This window comes from Elaeis guineensis, chromosome 15, assembly GCF_000442705.2.
Source record: "Elaeis guineensis isolate ETL-2024a chromosome 15, EG11, whole genome shotgun sequence".
Taxonomy (NCBI): domain Eukaryota; kingdom Viridiplantae; phylum Streptophyta; class Magnoliopsida; order Arecales; family Arecaceae; genus Elaeis; species Elaeis guineensis.
This window is the reverse complement of record NC_026007.2, coordinates 29,677,063-29,693,874: the sequence shown is the minus strand read 5'-3', so window position 1 is coordinate 29,693,874 and position 16,812 is coordinate 29,677,063.

Below are 16,812 nucleotides of genomic sequence, written 5' to 3'. Positions count from 1 at the left end.
TCCAGGGGTGGAGTCGTGATCCGATTGAGGGCTCTCTACCCTCGGATTTGTCTTCCCGGGAAGGACGGGGCGGCTGGCCCAGGTGGCCCGCCCTGCCGCCGGGTTCTGGCATTCCGGAGATGCCCTTTCCGGATGCACCGATGCCTGTGGTTGCTGCTGCTGCATTGCTTGTACGGCTTCGACGAGGCCTCTGACCTGCTGTGTCAGCAAGTCAAATTGTTCCGCATCGACCGCCGCCGCCGGAGGGGGAGGAGGAGGAGGCTGAGAAACTGGAGGGGAGGTCGGAGCCTGAGATCTGGCCGCGGAGGCCGTAGACCGCCGGGTGGACGCCTTGCGGGGAGGCATCGAGTGTCGATCTCGTGAAGGGAGGTTAGGAGCGGGTGACGGAGAGACGGTCAGGGACGGCTCTATTGAACACTCCTTTAAGAACAAGGGTGCTGTGAAGACACGCCCTTCTTCTAGCGCCAATCCTGTTGGTGCAAAAATCTGCTTGCACCGGAGAAGCTGGAGTCGGGGAAGCCACGGTCGCCGTCGGGACCTGCAAGGGAAGTCTAAACCGGAGGTGGGGTTGCTCCGGCAAGACCCTCTGACGCTCAAGTCAGTTCTCTGCCTCAACAAGAATGGAGTGCTCGAATGGAGAATTTAGCAGAGTTTTGAGATAAGAGATGAGCTTAGAGAATAACGTATTTGAGTCCCCCTTTTATAGGCAGAGGGTGCAACGGATTGATGGCGACACCTGTAACCGTCTGGTAGTGGGCCGCCCGTGGTCAGGGGAATTTATTGCGAGAGGTAGTGGAGTGGAATCGTGGCCATCACCGCAGCTCGCCACGTGGAATCAGTTGCAGGGAGTGGAGCAGCGCCCGTTGTCGTGACTTGCCAGTGGATGGGAGAATCACCCGGTATCCGTTGCAGGAGGTGGAGTAGGTTCGTGGCCATTATCGTGGCCTGCCAGGGGGTAGTGGAGCTGTGCGGAATCCACCGCAGGAAGTGGAGCAGGGCGGCGACGGTTACTGCGGCTTGTCAGGGAATGATGGAGCTGTGCGGAATCCATTACAGGAAGTGGAGCAGGGTCGTGGCCGTTTTGGTGGCTTGCCAGGGGGCGCGGATCTGTTGATCGAAGCTCGGAGACGGTCGGAGCCCGTCCTCTGTAGAGGTCCGGGAGAGGTCCTCCTGGCGGTTGGGGCCGTGGGCGGAGTCTGACTTTCGTGGAAGTCCGGGTGGAGCTGCTCTGTGGCTGATGTCGGAGGCGGAGCCCGGCTCCCGTAGGAGTCCGGGCGGAGCTCTCTCGGAGCTGAAGTTGCGGGCGGAACCCGGCTCCCGTAGGAGTCCGGGCGGAGTCCTCTGCAATCAAAGTTAAAGGTGAAGTCCGACTCCCGTAGGAGTCCAGACGGAGCTTACCAGCAATCAAAGTTAGAGGTGAAGTCCGGCTCCCGTAGGAATCCGGACAGAGCTTACCAGCAATCAAAGTTAGAGCTGAAGTCCGGCTCCCATAGGAGTCCGGACAGAGCTTACCAGCAGTTGATACTGAGAGTGGGGTCTGGCTCCCGTAGGAGTCCGGGCGGAGCTGTGCTGCAGTTGATGTCGGAGCCCGACTCCCGTAGGAGTCCGGGTGGAGCTGTGCTGCGGCTGATGTCGGCGGCGGAGCCCGGCTCCCGTAGGAGTCCGGGCGGAGTTGTGCTGCAGTTGATGTCGGCGGCGGAGCCCGACTCCCGTAGGAGTCCGGGCGGAGCTGTTCTGATGTTGCGGCGGAGCCCGGCTCCCGTAGGAGCCCAGGCAGAGCCGTGCTGTAGTTGATGTCGGAGTCTGGCTCCCGTAGGAGTCCGGGTGGAGCTGTGCTGCAGCTGATGTCGGCGGCGGAGCCCAGCTCCCATAGGAGTCCGGGCGGAGCTGTGCTGCAGTTGATGTCGGCGGCGGAGCCCGGCTCCCGTAGGAGTCCGGGCGGAGCTGTGCTGCAGTTGATGTCGGAGCCCGACTCCCGTAGGAGTCCGGGTGGAGCTGTGCTGCAGTTGATGTCGGAGCCCGGCTCTCGTAGGAGTCCGGGTGGAGCTGTGCTGCAGCTGATGTCGGCGGTGGAGCCCGGCCCCCGTAGGAGCCCGGGCGGAGCTGTTCTGATGTTGCGACAGAGCCCGACTCCCGTAGGAGTCCGGGGGGAGCTGTTCTGATGTCGGCGGTGGAGCCCGACTCCCGTAGGAGCCCGGGCGGAGCTGTTCTGATGTTGCGGCGGAGCCCGGCTCCCATAGGAGTCCGGGCGGAGCTGTTCTGATGTCGGCGGCAGAGCCCGACTCCCGTAGGAGCCCGGGCGGAGCCGTGCTGCAGTTGATGTCGGAGCCCGACTCCCGTAGGAGTCCGGGTGGAGCTGTGCTGCAGCTGATGTCGGCGGCGGAGCCCGGCTCCCGTAGGAGTCCGGGTGGAGCTGTGCTGCAGTTGATGTCGGCGGCGGAGCCCGGCTCCCGTAGGAGTCCGGGCGGAGCTGTGCTGCAGTTGATGTCGGAGCCCGGCTCCCGTAGGAGTCCGGGTGGAGCTGTGCTGCAGTTGATGTCGGAGCCCGGCTCCCGTAGGAGTCCGGGTGGAGCTGTGCTGCAGCTGATGTCGGCGGCGGAGCCCGGCTCCCGTAGGAGCCCGGGCGGAGCTGTTCTGATGTTGCGGCGGAGCCCGGCTCCCGTAGGAGTCCGGGCGGAGCTGTTCTGATGTCGGCGGTGGAGCCCGACTCCCGTAGGAGTCCGAGCGGAGCTGTTCTGATGTTGCGGCGGAGCCCGGCTCCCGTAGGAGTCCGGGCAGAGCAGTTCTGTTGCCGATTCCACCGAGGGTTTCGGCTGTGGGTATTTTATACCCAACAGAACCAATTAAATAACCACTTTCCTAGACACCAGTCAAATTGACTAACCCTAACCTGATCTTACTCTTAGGATCCCTTGTCCTATTGAGCTCGAAAGTCCTTAGGGGCCAACGTCTAATTGATTTTAAATTAAGGTTTAGGTCAATGCAATATGCAGGATGGTGGTTTGTGGGCCAAGGAAGGATGATGAAATCCCCACCTTATCTTATTTAGGGTTTGTGCCCTTAAGATGTTTTATGGATTTATGTAATGCAAGAAGAAAAGATGACCAGATTTGATAGTTAGTTAAGAGTAAATTGATTTATTTTATTTTTTAGGTTTTGTGATTAAGTATCTAATTTTTTGAGTAGATTATGTGATGTCAATATAATTTTTTTTTTTAAATAATCATGCCTAGATCTCCGGCAACGGTGCCAAAATTTGATCGCTGTCGTAGGCGGTCAAGAATAAAAACCAACTCAAACTATATAAATAGGGTGAGTAGAGATCGTTTTCATGGGGATCTATGGCGATTATCTTTTTCTTTTAAGAAGAAATAAAAAGAGAATTGATTGTAGAAGGATTAACAAGAAATAGAATAGCAAAAAAAATCAAAAGTGTAAATTAAATTATGAAAAAAATAATTCAGAGAAATAATTCAGGAATTCTGAATCCACCATACAAAGAGATTTATTTTCTTTTTTTTTCTATATTATAATATTTAATTCTTATAATTATGGTATTAGTATAGTTTATCACTAAGGGATACGAATTGTATCAGTAGATCACAACTCATCTTGTTGGAGTATAAACTATCTAAATTCAATTACAAGATCTAAGATTCAATCTAACATACCACGATCTATCTCTTCAAAGCACGTACCATATCCAGGAATCACGGCACGTCAATAGAGGGTATAGGCCATGTAGGCTGGAATAATACCTCAAAAAAAAAAAGATATGAAATAAAAGCATAATTTTATTGTATAAAAATTAAATACAAAAAGAAGAAAATAAAAACCCATTTACAGGCTTCATCATATTCTTGGATTGAAGGGATTTAGCCACGCATCAAGCTCTTTAGCTCCATAATCTCCAAATATTTGATCCCTAAAGCTCGTTGATTTTTTTTTCTATTTTTTCCTTGCTTTTTCTTTGATTTTTTTCTCCTTCAAAGCTTATTCTAGGACCCCCTATTTATAGGTAATTTTTTCATATTTTTCTGATCACAAAAGGAGTCCTAAAATCTTTTGAAAATGTATTAATCTTTTAGAAATTTTTCTGGCCGTCGGATCAAGCTTGGACCGCCCAAATCAGCTCAAAAATCAGAGTTGTAATCCTTATAAGGGTCGGATCAAATGTCAGCCATTCGATCTGGATTCTGATGAAGTTCTGGTCGTCGGATTGCGCAAAAGAGTCCTTAACACAGTTGGGAGCGATAACAGCCGTTGGATCGCGTGATGGATTGCTTCTGGGCCATCAGATCGTGCAAAAGAGTCCTATTCAAAGTCAGCAACGAGTCTGAACCATCGAATCTAGGTCGGATTAAATCTCAGCCATTGGATCGCATCCAGGATCTTTCTGTCGCTGTGAGCCACGCCTGTGGACCGCGTAACTATTCCTGTGGACCGCGCCCTAGCTCTGTGGACCGACCGACCGGTCCACCGTGCACCGGAGATAATATTTTTTATTTTTTAGGATATTTTAGCTTCATTTTTGTTTCAATTTTTATCTAAAAAATTAGAAAAAATATACATTAATTTTTTCAAAAATTTTTCTTCATTTTGGTGCTTAAATTGCTCAATTAAATTAACATCTATTTTTTTATAAATATATCTAATTTTATTTTTTTAAAATCACTTATTTTTTAGAAAAATTCAATATATTCATGAAATTAGAATTTTTAAGAAGATGTTAACACCATAAACTACCAAAAATATCTTCAATAAATATAAAAATATACCACTTATCATTAGTCTTTAGCTGGCAAAACCGCTTAGTCATTGGGTCCACCACATTTTCATGGGGTCTACTCTCTTCACATTGACATCTTCCATATCGAGATAGATGCGTATTATTAAAAGTCCTCTTTTTCATATACTAGATATTCTGGTGGGATCAAAGCTCCATTAGCTAAGGGCTATGATGCCAATATTATCGCTATGATGATATCTCATGATGTCAATTGCAATAAACATACTTGGACCAGAAGATCTTACCTAGCACTTTTGGAAATGGTGACTAAGTTGGCTTTCTGTAATGATTGGTTATTTGAAACTCTTCCAATCTATCAATTTTCATATTACACACATCCTAAAATAGACTCTCCACCATCAGTATCAGACACAAAATCTGAGTATGTGTACTCATAAATCTCATAACTCAAAATTCTCCTCTAAAAATCAAGAACAAATTCTTAGTACTTTTTAAGTACTTAAGGATATTCTTTATAGCTATCCAATGTTGTACATTTAGATTCGACTGATTTCTACTCATGATACTTACAACAAGATCAAGTCAAGTACATACATGGCATTCATGAAGCTCCCTATAGCCGAAGGATATAGGATCTAGCTTATGAGCTAAATCTCCTCAGATGTGTTTAAACACATCTTTTTGGAGAGATACATGCCTTGCCTAAGGGATAGAAGTCCTCTCTTTGAGTTTCACGCTGAACCTCTTTAGTACCTCCTTTATGTACTTTTCTTATGAAAAGCCTAGTATCCTATCAGATCTATCTCTACAGACCTTCATTCCTAGATGCTTTTCTTTGATCTTTCTGGAGGATCTTTTTGACAACCAAGTCTTGATTGAAGTCAGCATGGGAATAATTTTTCCAAACAGGATAATCTTATCCTCCCATTGACCCATTTGAAAACTCAAGATTCCTTTTTATTTTTGATGAAATCAAACTATTTAATTGCATCAAACAAACTTCGGGATACTTGCATTAATCCAAAAATAGATCCATGCAGCTTGTAGATCTTGTGATTTCCATCATTGGAAGTAAAACCCATCAGGCTACTCCATGCAGATATCTTCCCAAGATATCTATTATGAAAATAGTTTTCATATCTGTCTGTATCTTATTCTCTTTTGTAGATATGTTTACACTCAATAGGTATAATACCCTCTAGTAGATCCACTAATATTAGACTTAGCTGGAATGCATTAAGTCATCCTTTGACTTTATTGCTTCCATCCATTTTTTAAAATCGATGTCGTACATCATCTCATCATAGATCTTAGAATCAACTACTTGATCCCTATTTTCTACAAGAAACACTTCCTCTACATCCTCTTAAAGCATACTCAAATACCTTTCAAGAGGATGGAAGATCTTATTAGATCTATGAGGTGGTGGAGGTCCTACACTAACTGGCTCAGAATAAATAGATACAACTAAATCTTCAACTTATTGCTCTCTAGAGACTTTCTCTTCAAGCTTAATTTTCTTCCACTACCACTATCATAGGTAAACTATTTTTCTAGAATATGGTATGATGGATCATAATCACATTATGGTCTGTTGGAAAGTATAATTAGTATTCTTATTCAATAAATTAAAGTATGCCCCTAAAGAAGTAAAGGTTAGTGAGTAAACCTTATTATCGATCAGACCATATTCAATAGGGTCCTAATCCTCCTTTTCAATGCTCTGTTGGGCTAAGGCAAACCAGGAGGAGTCCACTGTGAGACTATACCATTTTTATGAGATAATCTCAAAATTTCTACTAAGATATACATCTCCTCGATCCAATCGAAGAATCTTAAGAAATTTTCTATCAAATGGGCCTATATGTAGTGGTTCTCTCCCCATATCCCATAAGAGAGAGTTTGATCAATTTTTCTTGAAGGCAGGATCCACAAACTTAGAATTCATGTGTCAAGGAGATGATCCCTTTTCAAGTTTGTATATCCTGTTCTCTTCAAAATGACCTTGCTTGAGGTACCATATATACTTAGATTTATCTCATTCATAGATCTTAGATCCTACAACATACTCACTGTCCAAATACATCAACATGCAAACAGATCTGACGTACCTTGACAAAGTGTGTTCGCCTTCTTCTTTAGGTTATCCAGGTAGGAGGAAAATTTCCATCTGAAACACTTTTCTTTAGCTAACATCTTTTCCTTGAGATGATGCTTCCTTGGCTCATTCTCCCGTAGATCTCTTATTCTAAGAGACTCTCTCCTGAAACCAGATTTTTCATAGTAAGAACATAGCCCCTTGAATTTTTTAAAGTCTCCTTAGTGATCATCAACATGTTCAGCAATTTTGATAATGTGCTATCATTCTCATTCATATGATAGTTTACTATAAACTGACCAAATAAACTATTAAGGAATTACTGGATCAAATCTACTTAGTTCCTTATGCATGGTCATCTTGAGCTAATAAAGTTCTTAACTATTGTCAAACAACGATCATGGATGGACTACTCAACATGTAATCTGACTTTGCTTATCATAACTATTGTAGGTGAGTTATAATAGCCTTGAATTCTTGATGTCCTCATACAGATACTAAGGCCAAGATATAGCACCTAAGCTAATTGATGTCATCCATTCGTTTCACAAGTGCTGAATATTTCAATGGTTGAATGGTTTGATTGTTGGAGCATGATCCTGGCTCCTCCCATAGACCTTGGGTGCAACAGAACCAGCAACGAACAAATCTGGAGACTTCTGGACTCGATCAAAGGCTCTTGACGAAATCAGCCTGATTGCTGTCTTCTTCGTCAGCCTTTCGTTCCAGATGAAGAATGCCTCTGAAATTATCTCTAAAAATTCCAAGATCTAGTATCCAACCAGATCAGGCCTGGACCGAGGTCTTCTAATTTGTAGATCTCAAATTGGAGTATTCGAGATAGGGAAGAAGGTAGATGGAAACAGACCTCACAGATCTGTCCTGCTGCAGCCTTTCCTGTAGAACTGTTGATGAAGATCTCACCCGTGCCTCAAACGACCTCAGATCAACTCCAGATCTGAGAGGGACTTGTATCACCCTCTTCTCAAGAGATTCCAAGTCCTGTACCTAATGCTTGGGTGGCTGCAAGAGAGGGAGAAGAGAGAGAGTCGGCGGCTGCAAGGGGGAAGGGGCTAGTGCCTCCTTGCTTTTCTTTCCTTTTATGGGCCTGGCGGCAAGAAACCCTAGGGTTTCTTGCTCCTGGGGCATGGAGAATGGCTGGAGAGAGAGGGAGAAGAGAGAGAGAGACTTGGGAGAAAGAGTTCTGTATTTCTTTGGCTTAATCAAACCTATACAGCATGTATATATAAACACAGGGTCAAGTGACCCAAACCTAAAACTCCCTTGACCAACTCTATGGGAGATTAGGTTAACCCAAGTCCATGTACACCCATGACTCGACCTAATCTCACCTATCCTGAGCCCAGACCTGGCCCATAAAGAGTTGGTCCCTTGAGGCCCACATAACCTAGACCTCAAGAACCCAAAAGGCCCACAGCCTTTCAACCTAGGGCCCAACTAGCCCTAGAGCCTCCATGAAGCCCTCATGAATGATGGACCTTGGCCTTAGCCTTGGTCCCTTGGGCCTTGGGCACACCACCTGGATCACAACAATCTCTACCTTGGTATCCCAAGGCCTCAACCAGCTCCACTCTATCCATCAGCCGCATCAGCTCAACACATCTCTGAAAGTTGTCCCGTGGAAGTACCTTCGTAAGTGCATCAGCTGGGTTCTCCTTGGTGTGTACCTTTACCAGCTCCACCTCGCCATCCTCCACAGGGTCCCTGATCTGATGATACTGAATGTCGATGTGCTTTATCCTTGCATGATAGACTGAGTTCTGTGCTAATAGAAGTGCACTCTAGCTGTCACAGTGCACTCTAATGGCCTCCTGAGTAAGGCCCATCTTCGTCAACAAACCGTTCAGCCAAATTGCCTCTTTAGCTGCTTCTGTTAGTCCGATGTACTCCGCCTCTGTAGTGGATAGGGCCGTGATAGGCTGCAGACTCGATCTCCAAGAAATAGGACCTCCATACAGGCTAAAGATGAAGCCTATCATAGACCTCTGGGTATCCACATCTCCACCGAAGTCTGCATCTACATAACCGCCAATCAGCCCCTGAGCCTCCCTGGATATGTCAAAGTATCCCACTACACCTCCTCGCTGTCCGTAGCAGATGCCAACTCCAACTGAACCCACCAGGTATCTGAATATCCACTTCAGAGCTCTCCAGTGCTCCCTACCAGGCTGCGCCATGAACCTGCTAACCTGACTCACTGCATGAGCGATGTCTGGCCTACAACAGACCATTGCATACATCAAGCTCCCAACTCTTGAAGCATAAGGAACCATCTCCATCTCCTGAGCCTCCACCTCAGTCTGTGGTGCCATGGTCTTTGAGAGTCTGAAGTGACCGGCAAGTGGCAGCTCCACCAGCTTTGCTCTCTTCATCTCGAACCTCTCTAAGACCTTCTGTATGTAGCCCCCCTGAGATAGATGCAGCACCCTCCGGGCTCGGTCTCTGAAAATCTCCATGCCTAGGATCTTCCTTGTAGGGCCCAAATCTTTCATCTCAAACTTCCGAGATAAGGATGCCTTCAGATCCTGCACAACCTTCCTACTCTTGCATGTTATAAGCATGTCATCCACATACAAGAGTAGGAACACCCTAGAACCATCCTCAAGAGACTGAACATAAACACATGGATCAAACTCACACCTGGAAAGTCCAATGCTGCGCACATAGGAGTCGAACCGCTTGTACCATTGCCTCGGCGACTGCTTCAGCCTGTACAGTGACTTCTGCAACAAACAAACCTTTCCCTCTGATCCTGGATCCCTGAAATCGGGTGGCTGCTCCATGTAAATCCTCTCCTCCAAATGCCCATAGAGGAACGCCGTCTTGACATCCATCTGCTCCAGCTCTAAATCCTGAGCTGCTACAATGCTCAGTAACACTCTGATGGAAGTATGTCTGACGACGGGAGAGAAGACCTCGCTGAAGTTGATGTCTTCTTTCTGGGAGTATCCCTTGGCCACTAACCTCGCCTTGAATCTGATACCTCCCTGCTCTGAGGGCCCTTCCTTACGACTGTAGACCCATTTGCAGCCAATGGGCCTCTTCCCCTGTGGCAACTGCACCAATCATCACGTCTGGTTCTGGTGGAGAGACTGCATCTCCTCGGATATCGTCTGGACCCACCGCTCTCTGTCCTAACTCTCAATAGCCTCTTGATACGTATATGGGTCTCCATTCACTATCACCAGGGCATATGACAGCATCTCCTTGAAGCCATATCGATCTGATTGCCTGATGGTCCTCTTGGGCTTGTGTAGGGCAACACCGATATCAGTCCTCGATCCAACTCGCTCCTGCTGGATCTGTCTGCCTCGATCATCCATCCGAGTCCTCTCCACCTGTGGAGACACCTTAGATAGGTTCTCCACCTGAATGTCATGTCCTCCAGTAGTACCTGCAAGAGGCAAAATCAAAGAGGTTAGCTGTCTAGAAGCACCCTGCTGGACCTCCTCCTGCTCCTGCTGCTCCTCCATGCCTGCTCGCCTCTGTAGGACTGACTCCTCATCAAAAGTCACATCCCTACTAATGATGACCTTCTTTTCCAAGGGATCCCATAGCCTGTATCCCTTGACTCCTCGCGGATAGCCTAGAAACACCATCTTGCGTGATCTGGCGTCTAGCTTGCTCCGCTCACCAGCTCCAATGTGCACATAGGCCGTGCACCCAAATACCCGTAGATGGCCCAGCCCAACTATTCTCCCAGACCACACCTCCTTTGGAAGCCTGCCATCCAACCTGGTGTGAGGTGACCGATTGACCAAGTAACGTGCTGCGTCAACTGTGTCAACCCAGAACTCCTTTGGAAGCCCTGTCTGCAGCCTCATGCATCGTGCCTTTTCCAGAAGTATTCTGTTCATCCTCTCGGCCACCCCATTCTACTGTGGAGTCTCCTTAACTGAGAAGTGTCTCTTAATCCCACACTCCTCATAGTAGTCCTGGAACTCTCTGCTGGTGTACTCCCCGTCATTGTCTGACCTCAGACACTTCACGCTCCTCCCCTGCTCCTTTTCCACCACAGCTCTCTAGATCTTGAACTTGGTGAAGACCTCTGACTTCTCTCTCATGAAGTAAATCTAGAGTTTTCTTGAGAAATCATCAATCAGGGTCATGAAGTATCTGGCCCCATTCTTAGCTAAAACTAGGGCTGGTCCCCACACATCCGTGTGTACTAACTCCAGAGGGGCTGCACTGCGGGCTGTATTGATATTGAACTGAACTCTCCTCTGCTTTCCCATCTGGCAAGGCTCACAGATCTCCCCTGTAGGACCATCCTCCAGATCAGAGATGAGTCCTCTTGTCACGCTCCCAGCCCGAGATCACGAGCAGGAGGTCGCGGCAACTGCCGCATACTTATGAAGAACTCTCTCCATAAGCATGCAAGGCATCTCATCACGATATCAATGCATCACAACGGAATAAATTTAAATAATTATTATTCAACTTTAATTCAAGTAATTAAAACAAATATCTTACATCCAATAATTTTTTTTTTTTACTAACAATAAAATAATAGATCTAAGTTCAATGAAGTTGACAATGCTAAATCTCGCCTCTAAAAAGCTCTGTCCCAATATTTCTTCCCATGCTCGAAATTAATTATCTGAATCTGAAAAATAGAAAGAAAGGTAATGAGCTAGATAGCCCAGTAAGTAATAAATATCTCAACTAGATATTTCAGATATTATATAATTTTTAAGAACAATATTGCAAATAAACATAAAAAAATATATTTCATGCTGATTTAATACAAATCCAATATTTTTGAATATTCACATATAATATAATCATAAATCCGAATCGATTTAAAACACTCGTAACTCAACAGCCTCGACTATGACCAACGTTTAACCCCCATTGGCAGGGTCCACAAACACCAGCGCACAACCCCCACTAGCAGGGTCCACAAACACCAGCGCACAACCCCCACTAGCAGGGTCCACTGAGTACCAACGTATAATCTCCATTGGCGGGGCCCACTAAAACATAGTTAGACTGAGAGCATAAATTCGATCTGTATCAAAACACTTTGTATCATAATATATCATAAACTTTTCACTGAACATGTGCATAATCGATGTACCATAATATTTCAAAAGTACTTTTCTTTCAAAACATAATTCATAATTCATACATAATTTCAGAGAATAATTATTTATTTTCAGAATAAATATGAAATATCTTGGAAAGATGATTCATTACTTACCTTTCACGGAGCACTGAATGAATAGATCGACTAACTTCTAGAAGATTCTTCAGTGCCTATTATCCAAAATTATATTTTTTTATATTAATTTTAATTCAAAATTCAATCTAAACAAATTTCAAATCAAAACCTCACTTAAAATCAGACTCTTTCCTAAACTCGATCAAAATCATCAAAATGAAACCTTACACTATGCTAATTCTAGAGGAATAACTTTAGAGAGAGAAATCCATTAAGAGAGAGAAATAACCTAGAGAGAGAAAATTCTAGAGAGAGAAAGTCCAATTCCAGAGAGAGAAAGTAAGGGTTCAGACTGAAAGAAGAGAGAGAAGAGAGAGAAACTCTCTCTCTCATTTTTTTTAATTAATTTATTTATATATATATGTATATATATATATATTATATATATATATATATTTTTCTTTTCTTCTCTTTTCTCTTTTTCTTCTTTTTCTTTTCTTTTCTTTTCTTTTTCTCTTTTTCTTCTTTTTCTTTTCTTTTTCTTCTTTTTTTTTCTTTTTCTTTTCTTTTCTTTTCTTTTTCTCTTTTTCTTCTTCTTCTCTCGGGCTCCTTCCAGGCCGAACAGGGGACCGACGGTCCCCTCCTTTTGCCGGGCCATTCAAGCCACGACCGCCACAGCGGAGGCCGGTGGCAAGAGGGGGCCACTCCCCAGGTTACGGAGAAGCATGGCCGGTGGTCGATTGCAATCGCCGGTGCCAGAAAATCCAAGGAAAAAGAGACCAAGAATCGGCGACTCCCATCGCCGGCAGCCGCGCACAAAGGCACGGGAGGAAGGGGAAAGAAGAGAGGAAGAGAAGGGGAACTTACCTCGACCTCCGGTAACCCCATCGGCGAGCAATCACAGCGAGAACAAGAGGAGTGTCCGCAGCTCCAAATCAGAAAATCAGGGAGAAGGAGAGGGAAAGAGGGCCGATGATCGATTTTTAAAGAAGGGGAGGTCTTTTTATAGAGAGCCCTAGGTCTCCGAGAGGTCCTAGGACTCCAATCTCTGAGGTTTGATCGGAGAAGAAGACTCCTATCGGGAGTCTTCTTCCCGATCCCTTGTTCTCCCTAGTTTTTTTTTTTGAATGGGCTTGGGTCTTTTAAATCGGGCTTGGGCTTGGGCTATAACATTCTTCACTCCTAAAAGAAATTTCATCCTCGAAATTTTTCATACCGGTCACCATTGTATTGGAAGCCTGTGCATTTTGTTGAGTAAGCGCATAAACTCTTCCCTGGGCTTTAGAAATCTGTCCACCACCCTTATGTTGCCCTTCATAAGTTCTTTGGCCAACTTGATTTTCAGTATTTAGCGGGCAGCTAGCAATTTTATGATCCATCTGACCACATTTGAAACAAGCACCTGTATTCCAATGGCAATCCTTGTCTGCATGATTTTTGCCACATCTGGAGCACTGTTTACTATCAATCTGTTGAGTCTTATTATTTATTGCTCCCTTAGTTGAGCTTTTGATATTTTTATTATTATGCCCTTGTGTATCATTTGATTTTGCTCTCTTTCTTTGCTTTCTTTCCCTTTCCATGCGTTCTTCATTGACTTCTCTTTCAATTATCAATGCTTTGTTTACCACATCTGCATAAATTGTCAATTCATATGGAACCACTTATTTTCGAATCTCAGTTCTCAGTCCCATCTCAAACTTGTGAACACATTCTTGCTCACCATCCACTAATCTCGGAGCAAATTTTGCTAACTCTATAAATTTTGCTTCATATTCAGTCACAGTCATACCCTTTTACTTCAAATAAATAAACTCTTGCTCTTTCTGGATCCTTATACTTCGAGAAAAATATTGATCGTAGAATGCAATCCGAAATCTTTCCCAGGTAAGTATTTCGCCGTCTTGTTCATGCTTGCGCTGTAGTCACTGACACCAGTTGTATGCTTCTCCTTGTAGTAAATAAGCTGCATATCGAATCTTTTCTTCATCAAGATACTCTTGAAAAGCGAAGGCCTTCTCCATCTCCATTATCCAGTTATCAGCCTCCAAAGGTTCAGTAGTCCCCTTGAAAGCTGGAGGAGCAAGCTTTTTAAATTCTGAAATATTGTTTCGTTGTACTGGTTGCTCTCTATATTATGGTGGTGGATGCTGATGTTGTTGTGTATCTCGTTGTATCTGCTGTTGTTCAAGCATTTACTGCTGTATTTGTTGTTGCGCTTGTGCCATCCTGATTAGGGTCTGCATTAACTGAGCCATATCTGGTTCCTGACGTGCTCTCGAAGTACTCCCATTAGGATCTACAACTCCCTCCTCCTGAGGGGTGCCACTGGTCAGATGGAGAGTGCTACCATCCCGAGGTTGTGATGTCTCTCTTGCAATTCTTTGAGTAGTTCTTGTCATTCTACGAGGAGGCATTGTAACCTTGTAGTAGTAAAACCTTATTAGATTCATTTATCTAGTTATTAGGATAGATTTATTGTGATGCTCATATTTTAACGTCCCAATATTTCTAATGTTTACCCACCTACACTCATACTATGTCAAATTCTATGTGTCATAATTTATCCACTTATGCTCTGATACCATATTAATTATCACGCCTCTAGCCCGAGATCGCGAGCAGGAGGTCGCGGCAACCGCCGCATACTTATGAAGAACTCTCTCCATAAGCATGCAAGGCATCTCATCACGATATCAATGCATCACAGCAGAATAAATTTAAATAATTATTATTCAACTTTAATTCAAGTAATTAAAATAAATATCTTACATCCAATAATTTTTTTTTTTTACTAATAATAAAATAATAGATCTAAGTTCAATGAAGTTGACAATGCTAAATCTCGCCTCTAAAAGCTCTGTCCCAATATTTCTTCCCACGCTCGAAATTAATTATCTGAATCTGAAAAATAGAAAGAAAGGTAATGAGCTAGATAGCCCAGTAAATAACAAATATCTCAACTAGATATTTCAGATATTATATAATTTTTAAGAATAATGTTGCAAATAAATATAAAAAAATATATTTCATGTTGATTTAATACAAATCCAATATTTTTGAATATTCACATATAATATAATCATAAATTCGAATCGATTCAAAACACTCGTAACTCAACAGCCTCGACTATGACCAATGTTTAACCCCCGGGGTCCACAGAATACCAGCGCACAACCCCCACTGACAGGGTCCACTAAGTACCAACGTATAATCCCCATTGGTGGGGCCCACTAAAACATAGTTAGACTGAGAGCATAAATTCGATCTGTATCAAAATACTTTGTATCATAATATATCATAAACTTTTCACTGAACATGTGCATAATCGACATACCATAATATTTCAAAAGTACTTTCCTTTCAAAACATAATTCATAATTCATGCATAATTTTAGAGAATAATTATTTATTTTCAAAATAAATATGAAATATCTTGAGAAGATGATTCATTACTTATCTTTCACGGAGTATTGAATGAATAGATCGACTAACTTCTAGAAGATTCTTCAGTGTCTATTATCCAAAATTAATTTTTTTTACATTAATTTTAATTCAAAATTCAATCTAAACAAATTCCAAATCAAAACCTCACTTAAAATCAGACTCTTTCCTAAACTTGATCAAAATCATCAAAATGAAACCTTACACTATGCTAATTCTATAGGAATAACTTTAGAGAGAGAAATCCATCAAGAGAGAGAAACAACTTAGAGAGAAAAAATTCTAGAGAGAGAAAGTCTAATTCCAGAGAGAGAAAGTAAGGGTTCAGACTGAAAGAAGAGAGAGAAGAGAGAGAAACTCTCTCTCTCATTTTTTTTAATTTATATATATATATATATGTATATATATATATATATATTATATATATATATATTTATTTTCTTTTCTTTTCTCTTTTTCTTCTTTTTCTTTTCTTTTCTTTTCTTTTTCTCTTTTTCTTCTTTTTCTTTTTTTTCTTCTTTTTTTTTCTTTTTCTTTTCTTTTCTTTTCTTTTTCTCTTTTTCTTCTTCTTCTCTCGGGCTCCTTCCAAGCTGAACAGGGGACCGACGGTCCCCTCCTTTTGTCGGGCCATTCAGGCTGCGGCTGCCACGGCAGAGGCCGACGGCAGAGGGGGCCACTCCCCCGGTTACGGAGAAGCATGGCCGACGGTCGATTGCGATCACTAATCGACCGCCGATGTCGAAAAATCCAAGGGAAAAGAGACCAAAACAGGGGTTTCTTTTTCCGACCAAGAATCGATGACTCCCGTCGCCGGCAGTCGCGCACAAAGGCACGGGAGGAAGGGGAAAGAAGAGAGGAAGATAAGAGAAACTTACCTCAACCTCCGGTGACCCCACCGGCGAGCAATCACGGTGAGAACAAGAGGAGTTTCTGCGACTCCAAATCGAAAAATCAGGGAGAAGAAGAGGGGAAGAGGGCCGATGATCGATTTTTAAAGAAGGGGATGTCTTTTTATAGAGAGCCCTAGGTCTCTGAGAGGTCCTAGGACTCCGATCTCCGAGGTTTGATCGGAGAAGAAGACTCCTACCGGGAGTCTTCTTCTCGATCCCCTGTTCTCCCTGTTTTTTTTTTTTTTTGAATGGGCTTGGGTCTTTTAAATTGGGCTTGGGCTATAACACCTCTCCTGCTCAACTCCCTCAGCCCCTTATCACCCATGTGGCCTAGGCGGTAGTGCCACATCCTGTAAGCCCCCTGCTGGTCCTGTGCTGCAGCTACTGCATCAGACTCTTCGATCACCACAGATCCCTCTATGCGATAGAGGTTATTGTCCAACCT